The 15735-nt window shown below is 40.0% G+C and overlaps 1 long non-coding RNA gene across 3 annotated transcripts in view; it reads left to right on the forward strand.

Annotated features, from left to right (window-relative positions):
- LOC138758056 (uncharacterized) overlaps positions 1–12885 on the forward strand; it is a 28159-nt gene extending 15274 nt beyond the window's left edge. For all 3 annotated transcript variants that reach the window (XR_011354105.1, XR_011354103.1, XR_011354104.1), the window contains one exon: positions 9754–12885. This is a non-coding gene — a long non-coding RNA (uncharacterized lncRNA). The remainder of the gene's footprint in view (positions 1–9753) is intronic.
- The last annotated feature ends 2850 nt before the right edge of the window (positions 12886–15735 follow it).

Below are 15735 nucleotides of genomic sequence, written 5' to 3' on the forward strand. Positions count from 1 at the left end.
ATACTTATGAATAACAGATCTGTCTCATGTAGAAAGGTGTGAAGAAGGGGTTGCCTTTATGATGTTTGACAACCTTTAGGATAATCACACAATTGAATACATCTCATTTTCCAAAATCACCTCAACTCAGTGTCTTTAGCTCTTTCTATTTGATCATATTTACATGACGTCACTCTGCAGCACAGTTGGATTCTGAGAAAACACAACCTGTACAGTAAGTCACCATTATGAGCTTTTGAAACATCAGCACAAGTCTACTCTTAAATCATAATGAGTTTATGCCAGCTCATTGAGGTACCAATTGATATGTAAACTGAATGGTAAAGCAGAGTTGGATGAACTGACAAGCTCAGTGCTCAAAGAGCTAGAGGCTGCAGAAAAAATCTTATCACTTTGAGCGAGAACAGGAGTCTCAGTTCCTGCACCACCACCTTGGCTCTCAGCATACAAGACAGAAAACTGAGTAAACATCTGTGCTGCCCAAACGGAATGATTGATGTTTTATCCTTCAGAATCCTGCCAAGACCACCGTATTGATCTTATATCTCTACCTGCATGATCTGTTGAGTTTCTCCAGCATTTTCGTGTTTATACTTCAATCACAGCATCTGCAGACATTCAGGATTCACATCATCAGGTTGACCCAGGTTTGTAGCTTCCTGATGGAACAGCTACTATTTTAAGAAAAGTGCCTCCAGCCCCAGGAAGCAAGAATGCTTGTTTGTCAAAGCACAGCTCAACAGAAGGAGAAACTTGCTCAATCAGTGTCAGCATTGCTATTGCCTGGAATAGAAAAGCAAAACATTTCCAAAATAGAACTGAGGCTCTTCTGGGTCTGCAGTACTCCTCCATTGTAACTCATTTCATGGAGTCAGGATGACAAGTCAGACTCAGCTTCAAGCAAACTGCTGACCCTTCTCTCTAATGCAGTGGTTCTCAACCTTTTTCTTTCCAATCACATACCACTTTAAGTACTCCCTATGCCATCGATGCTCTGTGATTAGTAAGCGATTGCTTAAGGTGATATGAGTCGGAAGGGAAGGTTAAGAATCACTGCTCTAGATCCAATTGTTTCTGAAATAATTTGCTTGAGAAAAATTGTCATTGGCCCATTTCCTTTGGAGTTATGAAACCATGCACATGAGTCAATTAGGTACGAGTAAAACAGTGGTTTTCAAACATTTTCTTCCCACCCACATACATCTTAAGCAATCCCTTACTAGTCACAGAGCACCTATGGCATAGGGAATACTTAATGTGGTATGTGAGTGGAAAGAAAAAGGTTGAGAACCCCTAGTTTAATCCTTTCCTGCTTTTGAGTTAGCACCACAAATTGGATTTGACTTCCATTCTCGTTTTCTTCCTGCATTATTGTAGTTCACTAATGACTCTTGAAATACATCCCTCTAATTTAATTCCTTCTTTTCTTATCTGAGTGTCTGAGCTGGAGCTCTCTGGAATACTGGGTACTATTCCATAGCAGACAATACCTGTATCTTCCCCTGCTCTCGCAAAAATTACTCCTGCTTCAATGAAAGAGTGGACAGAATTTGAAGTGGGAGGGAAAATATCGAATTGTGGTTCATGTGAGTACTAACAATATAGGCAGAACAAGGTTCCAATGAAGAAATTTGAGCAGCTAGGAACTAAATTAAAAAGCAGAACAAAAGAGGTAATCATCTCTGAGCTATGTGCAAATTGGAGCAGAGTTAAAAAGATTAGGGAGTTAAATGCATGGCTCAAAAATTAGTAATGGAGAAGTGAGTTTGAATTCGTGGGACATTAGACATAAGCAGAGAGGTGTTCCAATGGGACTGGCTCCCTCGGGTGAATCATATAACTAAGGGCTGTGGATAGGACTTTCAACTAAATAGAAGGAGGGGCTAGTGTTGTTAGTACCCACATGGACCACAACAATTGGGCTCAACATATTGGAAAAATAAGCTAAAGGGAAGGAGAGTGCATGAGAAGTTAATGAAGTCTCCAGAATAAAAAAACTCAAAAGTTTAGAAAGGATAAGAATTTATCCTTGGGCAACATGAACACAAATGTGAGAAGGGTGGTGAACACAGGACTGAAGATGTTGTATGAAACAAGGTAGGTGAACTGAAAACGTATTTAGAAATTGGCAGGTATGACTTATGAGCCTGGCAGAACTTGTCCTCACCCTTAATAACTTCTCCTTCAACTCATCCCACTTCTTCCAAATTAAAGGAGTACCTGTAAAGGTTAAAACCTTGTGTTTTTGATTCTTAGTTAATTTTGTGCCTATCTCTTTAAGAAAAAGTATTTTTGTAGTGTTACCACAGTCACTACGATGTAATATGTCGTAATATCTGCGCAGACTAAGAGCTTGCATTTCATTCTTTGATGAACTATGAAGGAGACATGAGCTCAAGATAATTTTCTTTGACTGCGTCCTTAAATACAGTTTATGCTTTGTTTATTCAGCGTTATGAAAATCTTAATGCAAAGTTGTGCAAAATGTTTATCCTTTTTATCAATGAATTAAAGGTACATAAATCTGCATTAACAAAGTTTAGTTTATTGGATTAATAAGAGTAATTTAGAATATCGTCCTCACGTTTCCTTGAAGATAACACATTTTGAAATTAGAAAATACTAGAATCTGGGAAGTGTCGTCTATAGTTTCCACATGGGTTCCAGCTATGCCTGCTTGTTTGTAGGCTTTGTGCAGCAATCCATGCAAGACCCCCGCCCCCCACCAACTCTTCCTTCAGTATATCTATGACTATATTAGGGCTGCTTCATGCACTTGATGATGATGAGCTTGTCAACTTCATCCACTTCATGTCCAACTTTCACCCTGACCTCAAACTCACTTAATTCATCTCCGATAACACTCTCCTTTTCCTGGATCTTTCTGTCTCCATCTCTGGAGATCAGCTTTCCACCGATATATACTACAAACCCTCCAACTCCCACAACTACCTGGACTTCACTTCCTCACACCCTGCTCCTGCAAGGATTCCATCCCCTTCTCTCAATTTATCCGTCTCCCCCGCATCCGTTCCCAAGATGAGGTCTTCCAGTCCAGAGCTTCTGAAATGTCTGCCTTCTTCTACAAACATGGCTTCTCCTCCACCACTATCGACTCAACCCTCACCTGCATCTCCTCCATTTTCTGCTCATCTGTCCTGGCCCCCTCTGCCCCCATGCACCACCAACATAGAATCCCCCTCATCCTCACCTATCACCCCACCAGCCTCCACGTCCAACACATCATCCGCTGGAATCTCCAGCACTTACTACAGGATCCCATCACTAGAAACATCTTTCCCGCTCCTCTTTTCTCAGCCTTCCACAGGGACTACTCCCTCCGTGATTCTCTCATGCACTCATCCCTCCCCATTCGTCGCATCTCTGGCACCTTCCCCTGTGCCCGCACGAAATGCAACATTTGCACCCATATCTCCTCCCTCACCACAGTCTGGGGCTCCAAACAGGCCTTCTATGTTAAACAACACTACACCTGTACAACCAAAGGACTTATTTACTGCATTCGGTTACTCCACATCTCCTCTCCTTCTGCAACCACAGCGACCTCTCAGTGGCCAACCACTTCAATTCTGGCTCACACTCCCATGCTCACATGTCTTTCCATGGCCTTATGTACTGTCCCACCCTGACTACCCGCAGGTTGGAGGAACAACACCTTATTTTCCGTCTGGGCACCCTCCAGCCAGATGGCATGAACATTGACTTCACTGCTTTCCATTAAATCTACTGGCCTTTTTTTTCCCCCTCCCCCATTTCCTGCCTTTACAGTTCTTTCACCTACACAGCCCTGCCCTCAGGTCTGACCCCTCCCTCCCTCCCTCCTCCACCTATCATTCCTGCCCTGTTATCATCCCTACCCCCCCCCCCTCTTTTATTCCGACACTCACCAGCATTTTCTCATACTTTGATGAAGGGCTCAAGTCTGAACTGTCGGTTATGTATCTCTGCTTTTGCTACTGTTTGACCTGCTGAGTCTCTCCTGGATTGTGTGTGTTTTTACTTCAACCACAGCGTCCACAGAATTCTGTGTTTTACCTTATGAGCAGAACAGAGTTGTGCAGTAAGAAGGTCATAGTTGAGAGATAAACATCCAAGGATACACATCCTATAGAAAAGACAAGCAGGTGGGCAGAGTGGCTTTGTTGATAAAAAATGGAAATCAAATCCTTAACAAGAAAAGACTAAGGCTTAGAAGATGTCAAATCTGTGTGGGAAGAGTTAAGAAACTGCAGGAATAAAAGGAAGTCTCTGAATAATAACCAGCATGTTACAATAGGAGTGAGAGAAGCCATGTAAGAAAGGTAGTGTTACTGAGATCATGTTCAGGTAGACTGAAAAAATCAGTTTGGTGCTGGATCCTAAGAGAAGGAATTTGTAGAATTCCTACAAGATGGTTTTTTTAGATCAGCTTATGGTTGGATTCACCAGGGAAAAGGCAATTCTGGATTTGGTGCTGTGAAATGCATACATGAGAAGAAGGGCTCAGGCCTGAAACGTCGGTTATATACCTTTACCTCCGATGGATGCCGTGAGAACTGCTGAGTTCCTCCAGCATTTCTATGTTTTCACTACAATCACAGCATCTGCAGACATTCATGTTTCACTCAATGAACCAGAGCTATAGGTAAAGAAACAATTGGGAGGCAGTGATCATGATATGATTGATTTCACCCTTCAGTTTGAGTGGGAGTAGCAAAACTTGGATGCATTCGGATTATAGTTGAGTAAAGATAACTCCAGACACAAGTTGATTGGAAGGGAATCCAAGCAGTGATGGGTTTTTTTTGGAGTAATTTAGAAGAAGCAGCATCATTTCATTCCAAAGAAGAAACATTATATAACCATATAACAATTACAGCACAGAAACAGGCCAGTTCGGCCCTTCTAGTCAATGCTGAACACCTTCTTCCACCTAGTCCCATTGACCCTCTTATAGGCCATAACCCTCCACACATCTCTCGTCCATATACCTATCCAACTTTTCCTTAAATATTAAAATCAAACTCATGTCTACCACTTTGGCCAGAAGCTCATTCTATACTCCCCCCTCCCTCTGAGTGAAGAAATTCCCTCCTAATTTTTCCCTAAACCTTTCTTCCTTCAATCTCAATCCATGACCTCTTGTTAGAATCTCCCCCACTCTCAATGGAAAAAGCCTGTCCACATTTACTTATCTGTCCCCCTCATAATTTTGCATACATCTGTCAAGTCACCCCTCAATCTTCTATGCTCTAGGGAGAAAAGTCCTAGCCTATTTAACCTTTCCTTGTAACTCAAACCCTGAAATCCAGGCAACATTCTTGTAAATCTCTGCACTCTCTCCATTTTGTTGATATCCTTCCTCTAATTTGGTGACCAAAACTGCACACAATATTCCAAATTTGGCCTCACCAATACCTTATACAACTTGAGCATGACATCACAGCTCTTGTACTTATTACTATGATTAATGAAGGCCGAAATACCAAAAGTTTTCTTCACCACCCTATCTACATGTGACTCCACTTTCAGGGAATTATGTAAATTCCAATTGGCTTTTGCAGAATTCCTAAATCCCTTTGTACTACTGAACTCCACAACTGTCTGTCATTTAACATGTATGACCTTTGCTGATCATTCTGACCAAAATATAGCACCTCACACTTACCAGTATTAAACCCCATCTGCCATCTTTCAGCCCACTCTTCTAACTGGCTGATATCCCTCTGCAAGCTTTGAAAACCTTCTTCACTGTCCACAACACCACCAATCTTAGTATCATCTGTATACTTACTAATGCAATTTACCACCCTATGATCCAGATCATTAATATATATGACAAACAACAATAGACCTAGTTCTGATCCTTAAGGCACTCCATTAGTCACCGGCCTCCAATTTGACAAGCAATTTTCCACCACTACTTTCTGGTATCACCCATCCAACCATTTTTGAATCCATTTCACTACTTTGAGATTAATACCTAATGCTTGAACCTTCTTAATTAACCTCTTATGTTTTTTTCTTTTCTTTGGCTTGGCTTCGCGGACGAAGATTTATGGAGGGGGTAAAAAGTCCACGTCAGCTGCAGGCTCGTTTGTGGCTGACCAGTCCGATGCGGGACAGGCAGACACGATTGCAGCGGTTGCAAGGGAAAATTGGTTGGTTGGGGTTGGGTGTTGGGTTTTTCCTCCTTTGCCTTTTGTCAGTGAGGTGGGCTCTGCGGTCTTCTTCAAAGGAGGCTGCTGCCCGCCAAACTGTGAGGCGCCAAGATGCACGGTTTGAGGCGTTATCAGCCCACTGGCGGTGGTCAATGTGGCACCGCCTCTTATGTAGAACCTTATCAAAGGCCTTACTAACATCTATATCGAAAACATCCAGCACCTTCCTCTCATCAACCTTATTAGTAACCTCCTCGAAGAACTCTAAGATTTATTGAATATGATCTACCATATTGACTCAGGTCATCTACCTTACTTACAATGTTTCTTACATTGAAATGCATGCACTTGAGAGAATATCCCCCACATTCACTCCTTTGATTACCACCTACTTTTACTATCCCCTCTTCTTCATTAATTTTAATCTGGTTCCTCTCTCCACACTCCCACTCCCCTGCCAATTAGCTTAAACCCTCCCTAACAGATTTAGCAAATCTGCCTGCCAAGATACTGGTCCCTTTCCACTCAAGTGCAGCCCGTCCTTTTTGAACAGGTCAGACCTTTCCCAGAAGACATTCCAATGATCCAAAAAGAGAGGGCAGCAGATAAGGGAAGTCAAAGGCAGCATAAAAGCAAATGACAGGGCAAACAATATCGCAAAAATTAACAGGAAGCCTTAAGATTCAGAGCTATTAATGTATATATTTGTGTAATAGTCAAATCCCGTGTAATAGTCGATCCCCCTCCCCTCCTTTTTTGGACCAAATATCACGTGTTTTCCATATGACCCATATAAAAGTCAACTCCCCTATTTTTGGCCCTGATTCCCCTGCAAATCCAATCTCCCATTGCCCTGGCCACCTTCCCACTGTTGTCCCAACTGCAGATCCTCAGCCGAGCTGCACGTCCACCAGTGCTCCCGACGCTCCACCTGTGGATTCTCACCCTGGCTGCCCACCCACCGGAGCTCCTGTTGCCCCAACTACTGATCTTCGCCCCGGTCACCCCTCCACCTGTACTCCCTACACCCCAAACGAGTTCTTACCACTTAGTTCCGGCTATCCAAGCTCCTGGCATCTTGAAAACATAGGTACTGACTGTGGTCAAAAGTATGTCCCGTGAAAAAGTTGACCCCCTAAATTTGATCTGAAAAAAAATGGTCCAAAAAACTTCACTTACACGAGTAACAGAAAAGGTACAGGCATGGGTAGAAGAGTGACTGACTGGCAGAAGTCAGAAAGTGGGAATAAAGGGGTTTTCTTTCTGGTTGACTACTCATGTGTTCCACAGAGGTTGGAGTGTTGGGTCTGCTACTTTTTATGTGATATGTTCGTGAACTGAATGATGGAATTGATAGTTTTGTGGCCAAGTTTGCAGATAATACAAAGATGGGTTAAAGGGAATGATGAGGAAGCAGGGAATGTGCAGAAAGACATATAGGTTAAGAAAATGGGTGAAAAATGGCAGATGGAATACAGCATCAGGAAGTGCATGTATGCATTTTGGTAGAAGGAATAAAGGCATAGGATATTTTCTAAATGGGAATTCAGAAATCGGAGATCCAGAGGAATTTAGGAGTCCTGCCGCAGGATTCCCTAAAGGTTAATGCAGGTTGAGTTGGTAATAAGGAAGGCAAATGCTATGCTAGTATACATTTTGAGACGCCTAGAATCTAAAAGCAAGGGTATATTGATAAAGATTTATCCAGCAATGGTCAGACCACATTGGAATCCTTGTAAGCACTTTTTTTAGCACACCATACATAAGGAAGGGTGTGCTGACATTGGAGAGACTCCAGAGGAGGTTAAAGAGAATGATCCCCAGGATGAGAGGGTTAATATGTGAGGAGTGTTTGATGGCTCTGGGCTTGTATGTGCTTGAGTTTATAGAAGGATGGTGGGCGTTATATTGAAGCCTACTGAATATTGAAAGGCATGGATGAAATGGATGTGGAGTGGATGTTTCCAGTAGTAGGAGAGTCTAGGTCCAGAGAGCACAGCCTCAGCATAAAAGGATGTCTTTTAAAAACAGAGGTGAGGAAGAATATCTTTAAGCAAATAGTTGTGAATCAGTGTAATTCATTGCTACAGACTGTTGTGGAGGCCAAGTCATTGGGTATATTTAAAACAGAAGATGATAGATTCTTGATGAGTCAGGGTGTCAAGGGTTACATGGGGAGGGAAAAATAAATTATCCATGATCAAATGGGCTGAATGGTCTAATTATGCTCCTCTATCTTGTGGTCTTATGGTTAGACAGGTACAGAGAGATTGATAGAGAATGATAAACATAGGAAGAACAAGATAAAGAGACTAACTGTGTCCAAAGGCCAGTGAGAGGGAAAGAGAAAGAGAGCGAGAGAGGGATGAAGAGAGAGAAAAATCAAGAGATGTAAAAGGGTTGGAGGATTATGAGATAATTTCTCATGGTTTTGGACATATAATTTTGTTCCAAAATCTCAACTTTTGTTGGTTGCTCCTTGCCATTTTGAGAATTCCCTATTTCCCGAGCAGTTCAAGGACTTTAGGCCATTGTATAAACAGGGGTGACCAAGCTTTTAATTTTTAATTTAGACATATAGCACGGTAACAGGCCATTTTGGCCCACTAGTCTGTGCCACCAAATTAACCCACACTCTGGTATGTACTCATGGGCCGAAATGCCTGTTACCGTGCTGTATGTCTAAATTAAAAGTTAAAAGCTTGGCCACCCCTGGAAAATGCTATTTCTTCATGAAATCAATGTTCCACTTATTCTACTCATTATTCCACAAGATGGCATTGTGCGAAGAAATACTACATTGCATATGAAGCAAGTTTCCTCAGCTTCCAAGGAATACCAATGACAGGTGTAATTAATAAAAGCAACTTTTGTAAAGAAAACAGGTATTTCCATAAAAAATAACATTAGAAATTAACCTTCCTAATTCAACGTAAAATTAAACACTCTACATGCTATTAAAATTAGACATTTGTTTTGGAGTTATGAGAGACCACAGGATACAGATAAAGGACATTCTTATTTGAACTCTCTAGAACATCCTTGCTTAACAATCACAACAAACAAATGTGTGGGTGCAGAGCGGAGTGGATGTCAGATGTGCTCAGCTGAGATTGTTTGGTGTTCTGTGCAATTTCACCAATCTTTAAAGACTCTATACAATGTAGCATAATTTTCTAAATGTATATTCTTCTGGAACTAGAGGAGCAGGAGAGTTCTCCTTAATATCAGAGATAGCTTCTCTCAGCCTACAACCTAGAATATTGAATGGGGATTGGTTGTTGTGACTATAAGTGACTTGGGTACATGGACAAGCGAGAGAGAGGGATGTATGGTATCTGAGATCAGAATCTTGTGTTAGGTTGGTGGGGGTGGGGAGGTGGAGAGCATGCTGAGACTGCCTGGAGATCAGATGAATTTGGGTGCAGGTAGGTGTTGCTGGATGTCATTCATGTGAGGAGGGGGTCATTGGAAATCTGAGTTGTGAGGGTCATGTGGAGGGTGGAAGGAGGGAGGAGGGCTGGAATGAGGACCTGGAAATTAATAGGGTCTCAAGATTTATGTCAATTTGTGTTTGTTTTTCCTATTGTAGGGCACTGTTTGGAACAACTCTAACTTTACACAAAGAACAACATTGGCTTTTGCACAACTGATAGAAATTTTGCAAGATTGAATTCTGATCTGGTCTAATTTCTGGAGTAGTGTAGTTCTATGGAATTGATCAGAATTATGCTCCACTCTGCAAGGAATTAATTTTATATGCATAATGGTGAAAAATAAATATATTTCTGAATGATAGGTCAAAATAAGGGAAATCATGAATCATATAATTTTTGATAGGATACGTTTTTGGTGTGAAAGTTCCTTGATGGTGATTAATATATGTAAGATGAGGGAGGCATTCTGATAATTTGTCAAATTCATGTATTTTTTAACATTGTAATAACTTAATGTTTGTCTTCATGTAATACAATTCTGTTTCATGGTAGTATTTGGACATATCATGTGTAAAATATTGCAACAGTCAACTTAAGATATACATGCATAAAGAAATAAACTTCAAAAATGTCATATACCCTTGTATTAGAACTGGGGTTAAATAATTATTTAATATCACAAATAATATTAAAATACACTTATATCAAGGCTTATGGATCTTAATATTTAAAAAATGATGCTTCCATTTATTTATTAAACCAATAGGCCAGTAACCCGGGAATATGGTGAGCCTACAGATCAAATGGCCCATGGGGCAGTAACTGTTGTCCAATAGGTCGGTACTATTGGCCTGCGGGGCAGTAACTCTTTGACCTGCCACCCCTTACCTCAAATGCAGAATCTCCAACATTCTGTAATTCTCTTGTAAATATGGCATACCAATATCATTGCAGCCTCTTGCACCACATTTGGTGGAAATTTACCAATGTTTTCTCAGGACACTACGTGTCAAGAAATAATTTACATTGATCTTGTACTTTGCATATCCCTAGAATACTTCAAAGACAATTTTCCACTCAATAATATATTGAGTATTGAAGTGAAGCCACATTTTTTCCATAGGCAAACATGACAATCAATATAAATGTTGGTTAGGATGTCAGAGAACATTTTGTTCTTCAAAAATTAGCATGGATATTGGCTACCTGAGCAGACCAAAAGGCACTGCCTCATCATTCTGTATTAAATTGTCAGCCAGGGTTGTAGGTGGGAATTTGAATATACATGTTGAAAAATTCTCTGCTCATGGAGCTCTGGTATCATAAATTGCAGATGCAATCATGTCTAACAGTACAGGTGTGTTTTCATGGAGCAACCATTTTCAATGAGGAAAGCAGTGCTTGTGATTGTTGTTCCAAGCTAAAGTGCCTTTAACTTTCAAAATTGCAGTGCTTAAAGAGACAATTAACACAAAGTTGTACCACACTATTAAAAATACAGTACAAGTCCTAAATTCTGGACTGCTTGGGGATTGGGTTGTCCAGATTTCCGGGATTCTCGGGCGGTAATTTTAAAATTCAAATTTGAGGAGTATACAGAGGTAAATTTTGATAGTTTATTAATAAAACATTTTGTCATTCAAGATAAAAAGTACAAAAAATTCTTACTTTTCTGCGACTTCCATGTGGTTGCTTGTTGATGCTGTGCATCTGTGAACCTTATGCATGCACAGACGCACGCACGCAAAAGCCAAAAGCTTTCAAGAAGTCAGGATTCTGAAGTGGTCCAGATTTCAGGTGCGAGATTTTGAGAAGTTTGGAATGTTGGATAGTCCATATTTCTGGCAACTGGATTTTCAGACTTCTACTGTATTTGGACTGAGAAAATGGATGAAAGGTGTGAGGGAGTAGAATGAATGCTTCTGGTTTACAGACTGTGAGTTGTAGCTTTGTATGTGAACATAAGCTCTTCCAGTCCCACTCCCTAGGTGACCCCAGTTATTCCTGCAAATCTCTGTTCAACTCTCAGTTATTCAGCTCAATCATGGGAGCATCACCTCAGAAATCACTGTGAGAAGATTTCAAGGGTTTTAAATGAAATTGTGGTTGAGTAGACTTCTCTGTAGACAACAGGACAAGGATTGAACCTGCATTCTCCAGTCAGCAGGTTACATCTGAAATTCAGAGTGGTCCTTTATTCCACATCACTGAAAAGAAGCATAGCTGAGTGGTGACAAGCAATCCAATGAATGATGTGGTTATAATAAAGTCTCTAATTGCAATCAACAGCAGTTAATACAAAAGGGCATATAACATGGAAAATGTGTTTTCAGCTCAGGATTGAATCCCAATTGAAAATGGCTGGTCAAACAATACTGTTATTTGAGAAATAATTGATGTCTATGTGTGCAACACTGAAGGAAGAAAAATGAGCCAATGCCAATCTAATATCTTTGGCCACTCTCTTTTGATTCAAGAATTGAGAGTGCTAACAAAGTGCTAGGTAACATGAAAATATGAATGTAAATGCCATCATTTGTTTTCCATTGGAATGGAGGAAATAACATGTGGAGACAGATGAGCAAAGGATTACATCCAATTTGGGTTTGCAAAAAACAGCTGGCAAAAGTTGTTTAAATGGCATTCTCAGTGTATCTGTGACTAATCATTTATGTTTAATTCAGTATTTATATGTGCCAATTACATTTACAATATATCTGAATAATTTTTAAATGTAAATAAAAACTAACATCTATAAATGTTAACCTGAGTACATTTTAACATTGTACGATGATAAATTTTTTAAACGTTTAATTGCTGAAATTGTTATTGTAGTCAACATCATTAGAAATATTTCTGACATAGATTGAAAAAGTTATAAAGTGGACAGTTTGCAAGCAGAGTTGTAAGCCATAAAATAATGTCACTGATTCAGCATTCGACCATCATTTTTAATGTTTTAATATTTTGAATGAACAACATTCATCAAGAGAGCTTATTCCAAAGATATTATGAAGGAATATGCTGACTTAAATATTGGGCAGGAAATAGTTTACAAATGATTCAACTTTTGAGGAGTGAAAAGAACATAAAATGTGTTCAAAAACAGTGTGAAAAATGGCAGATTGCCATTATCACTTCTGTATTTCAGCTACATTCCTTCCAACAGGGACAGCTGAACTCACTTTTTCATCAAAATGCAATGAACATTCTTTTATAATTTAAGGTAAAGATCTATACAGTTGAAATGTTTGTAAAATTATTGTTTCTTTTAAAATAAAATTATAACAAGCTCAAGCTCATCTTGATTATTTAATATTCACTAGTTCTGTTGCAACAAAAAAGTATATATTTCCATCCTTCAAGGTCCGAATGCAATAGGCTGACAACTGTATCTTCATTCAGGGTCGGAGACTGGGAGTTCTCCATTGGCTAGCTTATTTTGTGCACTGATGATCCATTTTTGGTATCCTTCTTTGAGCGATCTGATGCTAACAATAAAGCATATGGATCATTACAACTGGCATTCTTCAGAGGCACTTGCATGAAAATGTATGCACCTGAAAACTTAGTGAGGATAGAATCAGCTTTAAAATGGTGTTATTATTAAAATGCCTATGATGTTCAATGTCTGGGATTAGACCTGAAGGACAAGGGCGAGGTGAGGCACTGGAAGACAGATAGTATCCATGGAACCATTATCCAACATTTAACAAACAATGAGGGCCTTGTCATTATAATGGAGAGTCAAGCAAATGCAAGGGCTGTAATCTGGAGCAAAAAATCAAACTGCTGGAGTGGCTGCAGGTCAAGACCTTGTATCAGGATGAGGCAAAGACAGGGCAACTGTTTTGTGGAGCGTCTTTGCTCTGTCTGCTCCGAGTTGCTTCCCATTCTCACACTGACTTGTCTGAGCAAGGAATTTTGCAAAGCAGACTACTGCCTGGGCAAACTACAATCCAATGGGAAGAACATCGAATTTTCAAATTTCAGACGGCCTGCACCCATTTTTCTTTGTCTCAGTCTTCTGATCTACCCAGGTTCTCCCAAGTCAACCCTCCAGCACCTCAACGAGCTTCACTCCCTTCCCCACATGGTTTAATCACTTAACATACTGGAACTGCTATCCCCTTCCCCCAACTGATCTGATCTGCCCCTCATCCCCCCATCCCAAGAGGATTTATCTCTTACCATTGTAATGAGATTCCAGTAACTGCAGCCTCCTATATTTCAATTTATCGCCTTCTGACTTCTGTCTCTAACTCCACCCTTCCCTCTACACACCTGGTTCCAACTGTCCCATTATTTATTTTTCTTTACCGCTTTCCACCAGCCACTATCTTCTTAATCCACTCCTTTTCTCCTTATCAAGTTTCATCTGTCCATCATCTCTCTGCTTTCCTGCTTCCATCTGTTGTCATCCAGCCTCTGCCACACCTATTCCTTTCACTTCTTTTACCAGATATCTCCCTTCTACACTCTCAGTGCTAATCCAGGGCATCGAGGTGAGACATCCACGGGTACTGCCTGACACTATGAGTTCCTCGAGCAGTCTGTTTTATGTTCCTGGTCATTATAAAATGAATTGCATCAATGGACAGCTACAACTTATGCTGGATGACGTGAATAGACCTCTATCAGAAAGCAAAATGTAAAAGTGCATCTCAGTTCAATGAGGACTTCAACTTGCAGTTTATTTTTTCAGACAACCTTCAACCTTTTGTCAATTGTAATCATAATTCAGTATTTCTCGTGTTCTTTTATATGTCATACCAAAATATCTTTTTATTAGATTTTTTTGCTGCCATGGTACCACTTTGTGATTTCATTTGTACTGAGTTTACAAAGTGATCAACATGGAGCAACTTCTGCCAACAGTCAAGGGTTTTTGGACCTGAAATGTTAACTCTGCTTCACAATCCACATCTGCTCCTGCTGAGCATTTCCAACATTTTCTGTTTTTGATATACAAGACCAGTGTTTGTCAAATTTTTACTTTCCACTCACATACCACTTCAAGTAATCCCTATGCCATAGGTGCTCTGTGATTAGTAAGAGATTACTTATGGTAGTATGTGAGTGGGAAGAAAAGGTTGAGAATCACTGCTCTAGACCCAATTGTTACTGAAATATTTTGCATGAGAAAAATGGTCATTGGCCTATTTCCTTTGGAGTCGTAAAAGTGTGCACAAAATGTCAATTAGGTAGGATTAAAACAATGGTTTTCAAATTTTTTCTTTCCACCCACATCCCACCTTAAGCAAACCCTTAATAATCACACAGCACCTATGGCTTAGGGATTAGGTGGGATGTGAGTAGAAAGAAAAAGTTTGAAAACCACTGCACTAGATGTATCATTTGGGAAAAAGTGAAAAAAAAAGTATTTGCTGTTCAAACCAGAATGTAAACATGGGTAATACGTGGAAATAGAACTGCACTCCAATCCAAGGTGACAAATTGCACACAACCTCTATTCTACAGAATGAAACCATATCTGTTTGAGAGGAACACTGGTGGTGTAAAAGGTATTGCTATCTTCTTTTTGCATTAGTTGATTTTCACAAAATGGATATTCTAAGTACATTGAAATGTTAGCAACAATCTTGAAAAAAATGGCTGAGATTATGATCAGCTAATCAGCTGCAACAATGCTAAGAATTTCTCTCCCACATAACAGCAATCAATTCTGTTCACTTAACAGTTTTTCAATATCTTGTTTCATTCAGAACTGTTTTAATTTGGATCGGAGTGTAACTCTGATAATGAACTGCTTTTGTCAGTTCTCAGCTTTGGGGCAGTTACAGAACTAAAACTGGATAAATATAATAATAGTTTAATTGAAAAGTCTAGTTGATTTAAGTTGAGTTCACGATTATACAAGAGAAAAACACTGAAGAGGTTTCCAGTTGCCTTCTTCAGTTGCAGTGTCCATACTGGACGGGTAACCCTGGCCATTGATCTGCTGATTCATCTGCTTTTAGTTTTACAACCATAAATTCCAAATTGTAGAATTTGCTTGTAAAAACCATCCACTATCTGCAATCCTTGGCTTCAAGTGACTCTGATTGGGAAGCTAAACAGATAACTACACCTTGTCCAAGGGTGACCTATAGGCTACCGGATGGAAGGAGTCCCTT

Source organism: Narcine bancroftii, chromosome 3 (assembly GCF_036971445.1).
Source record: "Narcine bancroftii isolate sNarBan1 chromosome 3, sNarBan1.hap1, whole genome shotgun sequence".
In the NCBI taxonomy this organism is placed as follows: Eukaryota; Metazoa; Chordata; class Chondrichthyes; order Torpediniformes; family Narcinidae; genus Narcine; species Narcine bancroftii.